Source organism: Manis javanica, chromosome 3 (genome assembly GCF_040802235.1).
Source record: "Manis javanica isolate MJ-LG chromosome 3, MJ_LKY, whole genome shotgun sequence".
In the NCBI taxonomy this organism is placed as follows: Eukaryota; Metazoa; Chordata; class Mammalia; order Pholidota; family Manidae; genus Manis; species Manis javanica.
The window spans coordinates 201,889,166-201,901,304 of NC_133158.1; the positions used below are offsets into that span (position 1 = coordinate 201,889,166).

The 12,139-nt window shown below is 40.2% G+C and overlaps 1 long non-coding RNA gene across 1 annotated transcript; it reads right to left on the bottom strand.

The window, feature by feature from the left end:
* Positions 1-6,163: 6,163 nt before the first annotated feature.
* Positions 6,164-10,222, bottom strand: LOC140848246 (uncharacterized). Its single transcript, XR_012128815.1, has 3 exons — positions 10,117-10,222; positions 8,732-8,818; positions 6,164-6,414 (listed from the first exon to the last, which is right to left on the bottom strand). It is a non-coding gene; the product is annotated as an uncharacterized lncRNA (long non-coding RNA).
* Positions 10,223-12,139: the final 1,917 nt, after the last annotated feature.

Sequence of the window (12,139 nt, forward strand, 5' to 3'; positions counted from 1 at the left end):
AGATGTTTTTAAATCATGGCTATTTTCTTATTTGATAGTGTGAATTACTCTCTAATACATGAAGCAAAAATACTCTCTGTGTGGTCAGATCATTTCTTCTTTTGGAATAATCTATAAGGATATTAGACCCTGTTCAGGAGCTATCATATCAGCATTGGTAATTTAGTGGTCACACTATAATGCCGTGCCAAAAATATCCATAGAGCTCATAATTTTATCCTCGGCTATACCATTGTAACACCTCTAGTTAAGCCATGTGTGTTCAACTTGGGCCTGGGTTTCAAATCAATCAATTCCTTTTACATGGTATTACGGAGTAAAGAGCAGGGCTCTAAAGTGTGGCAGAAGTGCTTCCTGGATTTGACTGAAGACAAAGCAGCTAATCTCACAGATAATGGAAGCTGTGTATTGGGAATTAAAACAAAGAACAATTAGCACATAAATTAGCATAGATCATGTTTAGACTTTGCTGTCAACTGTCATCATTTGTTTGAAATAAGATCTCCTGCATTTATTTCACTCATATTCCCTGTAGAAGAGAGTGATAAGATGTCTGAATTTCTACAATTATGTTTAAATTTTGTTCTCCTTTTATTTCACAGCAGGAGTCTACTTTCTAGTCTGGGTTTTACAAAATTATTCTTATAATTATCATTGGGTATTAAATGGTTAATTTTTGCAACTGAACCACAAGCCTCAGTAAATGGAAGGTCTTCATTTTATGTCTTAGCTCCTGATTCTTCAAGAAATCATACATGCTTTGAGAACAGGTAAGATCCCATCTAAAGCTAAATTAACCTGTCTTTTATTTTGTACTTTTACCTTTAAAATATCATTAAAGGTAGGAGGGGCTTGCTAAATCAAATCAAATATTTTAAAAAGTTGTAAAGTACAAGAGTCCTTCCTCACTCTAATTTCCTTTCGCAGAAATTATTCCCACCAACAGTTGCCATTCCTTTGTGTGCTCAGACCAACACATGTACACATACACAGAAATTGGATTTTTTTAAAAATAAATGAGATCACATCTTGCATATCATCCTGCAATTGCCCTTTTCGCTTCACAGTGTCCCTAAGATTGTTCCAAGTCAGCACCTGAAGACGTATGCATGTATCAGTTTACTGTGATTATTTAACCATCTCCCTCTTGGTGGACATTTAAATTATGTCTAATTGTTCACTATTACAAACAAAGTTACAGTAATCATGGCTATCTCTACCTCACTATGCATTTCTGTGATTATACTTCTGTAGAGCAGTAGTGGATTACTAGATCATAAATGGGGTATTTTGGAAATATTAACAATATTTTCTCTCTTTCTCCTGCTCCTGCCAGAGGCAAGCAGCTATGTTCACTGTCACTGGGGAAGGCTCTTACCATTCCAAAACCCAAGGGGGGGGAAGGCTTTAGGGCTTTGGTTTCTAAAAGCCAAAATCCTTAGAGAATGAAGAAAACTGGCAAAGACAAAATGTGAGGGAGACACATCATAAAAAACCGCAGAACTTCTGTTTTAGGTTAGCGAAAGTTTCTCTGGCCTGGTGGAGAGGGAGGGGCTGGAGGGGAAGTGAGGACAGCAGGGGCATTTGAAGGTCCCCGCGGCAGCCCAGGCCCTGTTTCCCAGGTTATGTTCTCAGGAAGGAAGCCTGCCCCAGGGAATGAAGGCGCCAGGGTCCCAGGAAGAAATGCCGTGGGTCACATACAGGCAAATCTGTCCACAGACCAACTTGTCACGGTGCCGAGGCTCCAGCTTGTCAGGGGAATAGGAGAATTAATTCCTGGCCCTCAAGCAGAGTATGAAAGGAACAGAGAAAGTTACTGCTTGTAAAGGGACCATGCCACCAGCAGCAAGGAGGATCTCAGTGACCTGTCTGGAATAACACTCAGGACCCGGTGAGCCAATGGCTTCCTGGATGGTACCCTTGCAGGCTAATGGCTTCGAGGATCATGCACCTTTCTACCACCTGCTCCAAATCTTAATGTGACATCAAGACTTAGAGATACGGCAGGGGAAAGACCCAAATTCCCTGGATTTGACTTTGAGATTCTACGATTCAGCAAAATATCTGAGTTTGCTTACCTAGATTCTTATCCATTCTACAGGACTTGTGCCTTTAAAATGTTTTGTAGCCACTATAATTCTTTCCTTCTTAAATTAAAAAAAAGGTCATTTTCATGTACACTCCCACAAATTTTCTATGACATGTCTGTTTCTTATATCTTCAACAACACTAGATGCTGTCGCTCTTTTGAATTCTTTGTTAATTTAATGGAAGAAAAATGCTATCTCACTGTTGTTTTAATTTGTCTTTGCCTAGTTCTTGGTAAGCATTTTTTAAATGTTTCTTATTTATATTTCTTCTTATGTATTGCTTGATGATAAATTTTATCTTCTACTCAAAAACTACTGGCTAATGACACCTAAGTAATGTTTAATGTTTAGATGTCATCCTTCAATCCAAAGGAGAATGTTTCTTATTCCCAAAAAATGATTATTGATCGTTCCATTATAGAATTAGTTGGTTTTTTTTAGCACTTCCCATCTCATTAGTCTTGCTTTAATGCCTTAAGAAAAGACATTATGATTTTCAAAATGGAGGGAGGGTGGGAGTGGAAAGGATATTGAGAAATGTTTTCAGTTATTTTCCAATTTTTTTGTGTGTTTCTAATGAAAAATAGTATTTAAAAAGTACATCATTAATTTTTTAAGTCAGAAGAGCAGGATTATAAGGATTATGTCTGGTGATTTGCTAAATTATCCTTTGTTAAGCTCCTTTTCAGTGGATTTAAATTTGATTTAAAAAACCCATTTACTTGTAATATTAAAAAAAAAATTATTCTCCAGGGTGTGCTCTGTCTTCCCATCTTCTGGCAAATTTCTGCTTGATATTTTGGGGGTCCTTCTAAAATTTAATATGCATCATTGGCAAAATCATGATTCACTCAAATGGTGCTCTCCAATTGTGTTAACACTTAGCAATAGTTTATTTTAAACATAGGAAAACTAGTGTAGGGGTGATGCTGGCCAGTGGCCAAGGTGCCCCCAATCTGGCTGGCTTAAACCCCCTTCCCTTCTGTCCAGTGCTCCACACACTCTATTTCTGAGCTCTCTTTCTGCTTAATGGGCTCTGGGAATTAGACAGTTTGAAGAGCTGCTCGCTGTTCAAATAGAGGCCAGGCTGTTATGCTTTACCATCTGAAAGCGGCTTTGATGGTCTCTGCAAAATGAACTCGTGGACACCCACCGCACTGCTGGCATCCCTGCGGCCATCTCAGCAGAGATCAAAGCCTGCCTGCTGCTGGAGGCAGTTCCCTGAGGACAGTGTTGAGGCTCCCTGGCAGGCTCTCTTTGCTGGCTTCACAGCACCACTACCTGTGCCCTGCTTGCTGGAGAGTGCCACTGCCTACCTGCCCGGGGCCCCTGGATTAAAGAGTGCTTTCAGTGTCCAAACCCATTCTCTGGCGGCTGGAATTCCAAATGTACTTAGAAACTATAACCAACTCTATTCATTTTAAAATGAAGCAAGAATACCATTTGCTTTTCTTTCTCCAACACTGTCCCTTTGTCTCTTTGGGCTGAAGCTGTTCGTTGACCATGACTGAAATGATTTAAAATGTTATGCAATGGGGCACCAGGATGGGCATCCAGGAACAAAGAGCTCCCTGGTCATCAGAACTGACGTCAGCCAAACTCTCTGTGGAATGCTCAGGAGGAGGGTTGAGGACATATGTTTATGTCCTAAAACCATTTCTGTTCCTGTTGCCTACAAGGTCCCATATTCCTAGCTAACCTGGCAAATGCCTGGCATTTGGCATGGCAAGAGTGTGTTTTATCAAAATAACTATTCCCTGTATGGGTGAAGATTGGTTCTCAAGAGCTTTATAAAAGTACTTCTAATATTTTTGAAAATATGCAATATAAAGTAAGGATCATTAGACTTTGTCCTTATCATCCTTAATGCAGAAGGCAGGGAGCCTGAGAGGTTCCAACAAAGCAGATGCCCCACTTGGTACCTTGGTTTGTCATTTTCCAATGGGAATGAAAGATTCTTTTGCAGCAATCTCCTCTCCAGCTACCTGAGAAAATGTGTTTCCCTCATATAAGTCCAAGTTCTTGTCTGCAGGCTCGAAAGTCAAGAAACATGACTTAGAAACTAGTAGCCTGGGCCCCCACGACTTGGGAAACTCAGGCTTCAGACATAACAAACTCTGTGCTGGACTTTCATTTTTTATCAGTCTGGGGACAGGAGCTAGATAAGCAGGAGGAAATCCAAAGATAAAGGAAATCTCCCAAGTAGAGATGGTGGGAGAGAATTTTCTAGAGCATTGTGGATTTGTGATATAAGACCTCTCCTTCCTGTGGCCGTTGTGACATTCTTGTGGAGACCTGAAAACAAGAGAACACTGTGCGTGCTATGGCGTATTTAACACCGACAAGTAAGAGCTTCAAAATGCAGTGGAATTGTCTGAGCAATACTCCCTGCAGGTGTGCAGTTAGTGGCAGGCTGATTGGCTTCCTGGGAACGAGCGGGGGAAATCACAGAGTTGCTTTTTGGCTTCTTGCGTGTCTGCTAGAGCTGAATTCATGGATGGGAGCAGGGAAGCAAGCTGCATTCTGAAATTGGCAGGCAAAATTCCTTGTTTGTACAAAAGAGAGGCTGAAGCAGGTACAGACTGGATGTGATGACGCTGATACCTCAGCTGGGTGGCTTCGCCTGCGGTTTGCTGTTTGAGTTGTCTGCTGATTCTTGGTTGTTTTAGTCATTGAGTACACTTGACTTTTCCAAGCCTTTTCACTTTTATCAGTTCGCCTGATGACTCTAATAATCCTGTGAGACATATAAGGGGACAGTGCTGTCCTCATTTCAAGGTAGGGAAACTGGGGCCCAGAGAAATAAAATGATTCACTGAGTCACACTGAGACCATGCAGGCAGAGCCACACCTGGATTTCAGGCCTGAAGCCAAGGCCAAATGCCCTGTCTGACCTCTCTCCCCACTACACGCAGGCTTAGCCCCACTAGTCCAGAGTGCCCGACTGCAGCTGACTTCAAGTAGCTGAGAAAAAAAAAAAAAAATCTGCCCCAAAAGAAACCCACCAAACTTGCAGTATTTTTTACTACTATATATGTAATAATAGTTAAAAAAAAAAAAACTTTTTGGAAAATACAAATAAGGAGAAAAGAAAATATGTATCACCCATCATCCTGCCACATAATATCTGTATTTTCAGGATTACCCTGCTGCTTTGATTGCACAGATGCCCACATTTAGGCAGTTTTCACCTTTTTTTCTTTTTTTTTTTAACAAAAATGAGATCATTGGGCATAGAATGGGACTATTTTTTTATTTGCCTATGTATTGAGGAAATCTGTCAAAGTCAATACTACAGACCCTTTCACAATAGCAACAGCTCCCTGACTGCCTACTCTTTCATTCTATAGGCATAAAAATGTTTAATTTTACCCTATGTGTTTGCTATACCATAAGCAAAGCTGTGTAGTGACCATGCTAGCAATTAAAATTTTGCAGACATCCTTATTATTTCCTTAGGATTCATTTCTAGAATTGAAATTGCCTGGTCAGAGAGTATGTGTGTTTTCATAGTTCCCACCAGGAAGCAGTGTATGGAAGGCCTATTTTGCCACGCTTCAGTAGCACTGAGTTTTAAAATTAAAAAAATAGGACTTCAGATATTTTATACGGTTGTGAAAGAACAGCCCCCAGAACATTATTAAGGCAACTCCTCTCCTCCTTATAAAGGTGGACTATTTACAGGCAAAATAAATGCAGCGCAGTCTTTCTCCACTCTTCTAATCCCAGAAGATCAGCTACTGTAACAAAACAAGATCCACAAGAGGGAACATTAAGGGAGATTGTACTCAATCCACACATCAAAGGCTCTAAGAAAACACAACCAAGGAAAGTCTAGTCCGTCAGTGACCCATGGCCATATACCTTCTTCCATAATCCCTTCATTTTTTACAAGTTAAGTAGGGTTAAGCCAGGTCAGCATTTGGATAAAGGTCCTCTAAAGAGATCCTAAGTACCACGTAAAGTGTTGTTCGTGATTGTGTAAAATGTCAATCCTGTGCAAACAAGCTTGTGTAGAACTTTCCAAAACACTTATTTCATAGTGAAAAATATTGTTTTCTGGAATATTGCTGATGAAGAGAGAGGAGGAACTAACTGGGAATTATCTCTGTTTGGTGTGTTAGATTCCTTAGAAAGTACTTGGGAAGGCTGCACCTGACAGCTTGGGGTGGTGAATTCACCACCACTGCTCTGGATCCAGAGGGAAGACCACCCATCTTCACTGTCACAAGAAAGGACCAGAGACTTCCAGCTGGGATAAGCATGTTGCTCTTTCAGGCTGTCAACACAAGTAAGATGAAGAGCTGATGCAAGTATCTAAGCACTATAAGAAAAAAAGAAAAAAATTGGAGAAAAAGACATTTTTAGCAAGGAATTGAAGTCTTCAGTGGGCTCTCTCCTTACTCATTAACTCCACCAATGAATACCCAACTTTTCCCTTTACCCCTAATGCTTTTCAGGAAAAATGCAAAGTGAAGGTGCCACAAAATGAAAAGGGGACAGGAGAACACTGCAAGAGAATGACCTTTTGAGTATCTAAAGGTCAGTTGAGGTGGAGTAAAATAGGAGGGCTGTTCAGAGATCTGAGGTGTGGCTTGCAGGTCCTTTGTATTTTAAATGTGCGGGTGTGTTTTACAACACTGGTGTTATACTACCCAAATCCAATTTGGAATCCCAGTGTTATCAAAAAGAACTATGAATTGAACCTAAAGTAAATTTTTCAAAAGGGTTCAGCTCTCCCATAACTTAAAGGTTGGTTATACTGTAACTTAAGAATTGGGCTATACCATAAGTTAAGAAGATATTTTTCTAATAGTTCATCCTTTAGTGGAAAAGTTTTAGGTTCTCTTAACAAGAGTAGATGAATCCTAGCAGTTTGTTGGTAACGAATGGGTTCAAAAAATATTTGAAAACAAAATGCAGCAAATGAATGAGTAGCTAGTATATGTATACATGTGTATATAAAAGCAATATATTAAAGAGATTTAAAAATTTTGAAGACAAATATTAATTTAATGATTCTTGGCTTCTCAATAGATGTGTCCTGACTAAAACTTTTGGATGAATTAATAGTCAGAACAAGTATAATTTTCCAACCATATTTTAAAATCCAGGTATACTATAAATGGCACTTTGTAATATTAATATGAGGAAGTATTTTATAGCACTTAGCTTAGACACGGGTGCAGTATATTGTTCCATAAGTTTCCCCTGAATTAATTATCAAATAAATGAATGGCAGGTACAAAAGAACTCCTAACTTTAGCACCTTTGCAATAGCAGTGGAATACGCACAACATGCACTTAGTTTCCAGTAGACAAAGAAATGTTTTAAAGAGTGGTCCCTTCAGAAAAACTGCCATTAATGCATTCATTTCAACATTTAATCCGTTAGTCAATGTAATGCTCATTAATCAATTCACTCAATATTTCTTGAACATCTGGTGTGTGCCATATACTATGCCAGATGTAGAAAACACAAAGTTGAAGATGATTGTCTCTGTCCTCAAGGAGTTTGCTTACTGAGCTCAAGAACCTTTATAATTTTGACAGGCATCTTCCCCAACAAAGAATGTCTCCAATTTCTGAGGATTTCTTAATCTTGCTGTTGTAGTAAATGAGTTCCAGAAAATTAAAAGATCTGTTTTCAGTGGTTGAGAGACTGAGATCTGTGCCTTTTTTAGGTTAATAGCTCTCTAATTCTTCAATTTCTCTCCAGTGGCCTTAGAAATAGATATAAAAGAAATGGATGGTCAACTAGCATTGGCTAGCTTCTCTGAGACAGTTTTGAGGTGTACAGTTGTAACTACAAATACAACCTTGTTTGTATCCCCTCTACAATCATTGCTCAACACTTTTCTAATCACTCTGGCAGAGTCCCTTAGAGATGCTAATCCTTGCTTCCCAGCAAAATTCCAAAATGGCTCTGCTGGTCCCCTCAACTCCTCTTATGAGGATTAACAGGAAAAAGACTCATTTTCTTTACTTCCTGTCCTCAACAGCTGGGGGGAATTGAGTGGGCTTTTAAGGCATATTAGAAATACTGTGTGTATGACTTACACAGAATGTCAAAGTCTGCAACATTTTCTAGAGTAGACAGCTATTAAATAAATGGGATATAATTTATGGCACTGTGATTTATCTTACTTAATGTCACCATTTCTATTCCCTAGGAGGAAAGAAATGTGCAGAAATAAACTCCTAACAATCAGGGAAAGACTATTAGCCTAATATAAGTTGTCGTTGCATTTCCTGACTTCTCAATGGATAAGGTGTCCTGAAATAAGTAATTTGATGCCTGCAAGTGGGCCTGCACGTCCAGGGCAGCGTCACAGTGTATTCAGGTGTGGATAGCTCTGCAGACGGGTGACTTCAGAGCCGTGCCCGTATGGAGGGTCCCACTGAGGCTATTACACTCTTGGTGTCTTGCTGGAATGGTAGGTTAGACATGTGAAACTTTGGCCTGTTGCCTTTTTGAAAAATATATTTTTTTAATACTGAAAATATCAGATTTATTTTCCCAAGCAAAATCCTAGGGGAAATGAGGAAATGGGCCATAAATTCCTTTTTAAAGTATCCACGAGTGCCTCTGTTCTGTTTATTTTAGGTTTGAGCTTGCAGTCGGTCATCCAGTGCCTTACCATCCCCCAGTTAGGTTGTCGCTGCGCAACTACTAGGCAGACATTCCAGTTCAGCAGGAATAACGCCGGTCGTCCAGCTGTCCAGGCCTGAGAGACAACAAACGGAAGATAACAGGAAAAAGCCGGTCAGACAGTGAAGGATGTCAGGGTCATTGCAATTTACAGAGAGACATTTTATTCCTCAATGGGTGTCTAAATGGTTTTTGGAGACCACTAACTCAAAAAAATTCTTTTTACTTCTGTAATTCCTTCTCTCCTTGTTCTCCCTGATGATTTTACAATTTGATTTCTTTCTCTTCACTACACAATCAACTAGTGATTGTAAGCCTTTATTTTCCAAGACATGGTTCACCTTGTCTTCATTCTTACTCTCTATCTTTTTCTTTATGCTTAAGAGACCTTTAATTTTATTTTTAGATCAATTCTCTAACTTCAAATAGACTTAATTCCCTTTCTCAAAAAAAAGTAATGAATTCTTGTCTTCTGTATTTTTCCTCCCCCATTCTCTCCACTTAAAAAGTGTTCTTTAAGAACTGATAGCGGAAACTTGAAGGAAGTCGTGAAGCCTTATAATGACAGCACACTTGTCATTTAAGTCACTGTGGGACAAGCAGAGCTCATTTTATAGAAACCTCATGCTGTTGACCCCGAATGACAGTTCCTTAAAAAGAATTACCTTATGATTACCTCAGAATACTCTTTATAGGTTTTATGACCAGAGTGGCTTGGGCACTGAACCTTGGTATCAACCTCCCTCCAGAGTTTTCCAGCGTTCCCAGATGTTTTCTGTCCACTGGTCCCCCTGATTCCCTCATGCTACTCACAACATGCAAGAATGGACCTTCTGTTTCCTCTAAGTGGAGCCCCATACTTTTCAAGTCTCGTGTATGCGCAAACTCCGTTTTTCTTCTAAGTGCACCATGCCTTTTGGACAACACGAATGAAATTCGGTCCATGCTTCTCCTCCACTGTTCCCTTGAACCTTCTCCAAGGTTCTGTGTTTCCATCACAAAAGTACTCTCTCCTCTAACGTGAGGACATCTGGGAGGGGTGACAGCAGTCACTCCTAACAGGAGACATCAACGACTTTAAGTATTTTGCTTTCATATCTTATAATTAGATAACATTTATTTAAGCCAAATATTTGTTGGAAGTACAACTTCTAACTGTTTGAGTGAATTTTTGCAGTGTTTCTTGGGGCCATACCAAAGAAAATTGAGGCAGTGTTAGATGACCTGGTTAAACCTGGCTATAAGATGCCAATGACGAGGGGAAAAATGCCACCCATGGCTGAGATATCGGTCACGCTATTTGGGGCTCTTAGGGACACTCATCCCCACTAAGAAAGGGCAGGAGCTATTGCCCCAGAGTGAGGGGTCCATTACCTTCGTATAACCAAGACCTCACTGAAAAACTCTCTGTAATGTAGATATAGGAGTGTCTTTGGTAATGGAAGAGTTGTTTAGTTTTCCAGGGCTTTCGGATGCAGCTGTCAAGGAGGAAATGCAATGATGAGGCAGAGAGGGGAGGAAGGACGCTGAGCTCACCCACCCCATTAGCAAAAGCTTTCACTGGTTGTGCCATATACACACCTTCAGTCAGAGAGGCCCTTGCAGACATGGAGCAAGACGTAGGAAATGTATCACAAGGGCATCACAGATGGGGTGCAGCAACAGGCTAAGAAATCATCAGGAAAATGGAATCACTGGCTAAGGAGGGAAGGAAGCAAGGATGAGGAGAGTGTGCACTTGAGAATGAAGTTTAGAATGCATGCACATACACTGGAGGGGAGGTACCATACACTTAATTCCCACCCTTCTGGAACCAATGCAAAAAGGAATCTAGCCAATTATCTAGATGTCTCAACTGAATTAAAAGTTAGATGCACATCCTTGTTTGCTTTTCCTCGGGAACTTAACATGAGTTGATTATTTTTTTAAACAAAGAAAGAGGAAGGATGGCAGAGGAAGGAGGGTTTTGATGACACCTGGGCAAGAAGAGGCTATTGCAACTATAATAAATGGGACATGGTCACATCTAGTTTCAAGTGGCCCTTTATTTTCGGTGACTTTGGAAATCAGGCAGTTGGATGAAGGAGTATTTTGCATGAGGGAATTTATGAGGACCAAGAGGAGCACAGTATTATTTTATAGCTGGGAGGCAGGATACGACATCACCCAGCAGGGTGTAACTCTCCAGCAGGAGTGGCAGAGTGAAGGGCAAGTGGGACCCTGGCAAAGGTGACAGATATCCTGTGGCCATGGTTAATGCCCTGTGGACAGGTATATTTCAGACTAAGTCCGGTTGTAGGCAAAGCACCTAGAGTCCACATGCGCCATTTTCAAATTACCAGGAACATCTATGGAGCTTCTCAGACATACTTGAGGGTGGGAGAACATTACAGGAGAATGAATTCTTGGAGGAGTAAATGCAGAGGCTTAAAAGGCAGTAAGAATTGAATGCTCCCTCCAAAACCCTATTTAGTATCCAGAGGCTGTTGGAACAGAAGATATTTGGGTTACATACAGTTTACAATATCTGTGAGGTACAACACAGGGGATGCTCAGGAGTTTGACAAGTATTTTTGGTACATAGATCACATAGGAGTTTCTGCCTTAGGTCATTAGAGATATTGTTATGGTGCATATTTTTCGGCTGACTTTTTTGCATTATTTCCTTTATGCTTTTCCAGTGGTACTCATTTCTTTTTGGGGAGTTGTGATTCAGAGAAAAATGATTCCACCTTTGGGTCCAAGGCAAGCACTAATTAGCACCAAGGTTGGCTAATCAAATCAGGGCATTCTATTCACAGGCTATAATAATTAGTTAAGGTTGGGGCATGTATTTTAAACCATCTAATTTAAGCCATCCAGATTAAATCTTGTTTATTTCTCTAGAAATGCTGGAAACATTGATGCTGTTGTTGGAGCAATCAATGAGGAAGTGTGTTACTCTGGGTGCAGTTGAAGGCATTTTGTGACCATGAAATCTTAGGATGAATCCTACTCAGAAAGAAAGAGAAAAGATCTTGGATACATAATTGAGTAGCTTGATCAAGGTTCACGGGTAGCTTACTCTTCCTCTGGTATTTTTAATTACATAGGTCAGTGAATACTCCTTTACGGTTCAAAAACATTGAGTGAAGTTTTCTGCTACTTATTACTGAAAGTATTTGTGCTGATAAAGGCATAAAGTACCTTTACACCAACATCACCAATAGCATTCTTACCACAGTGTAGAAGTGTTCTACTTCCTTTAGACATGGGAACTTCCCATGACAACACGGAACTGGACAAAACTGATAAAAGTGAGTGGCATTCCCCCTGGAAGACAGCATAACTGGGAGGACACCTGTAGACCACATTTATTTGCAAATCCATTCCAGACACTAAGCAACTGGGGAGTAGA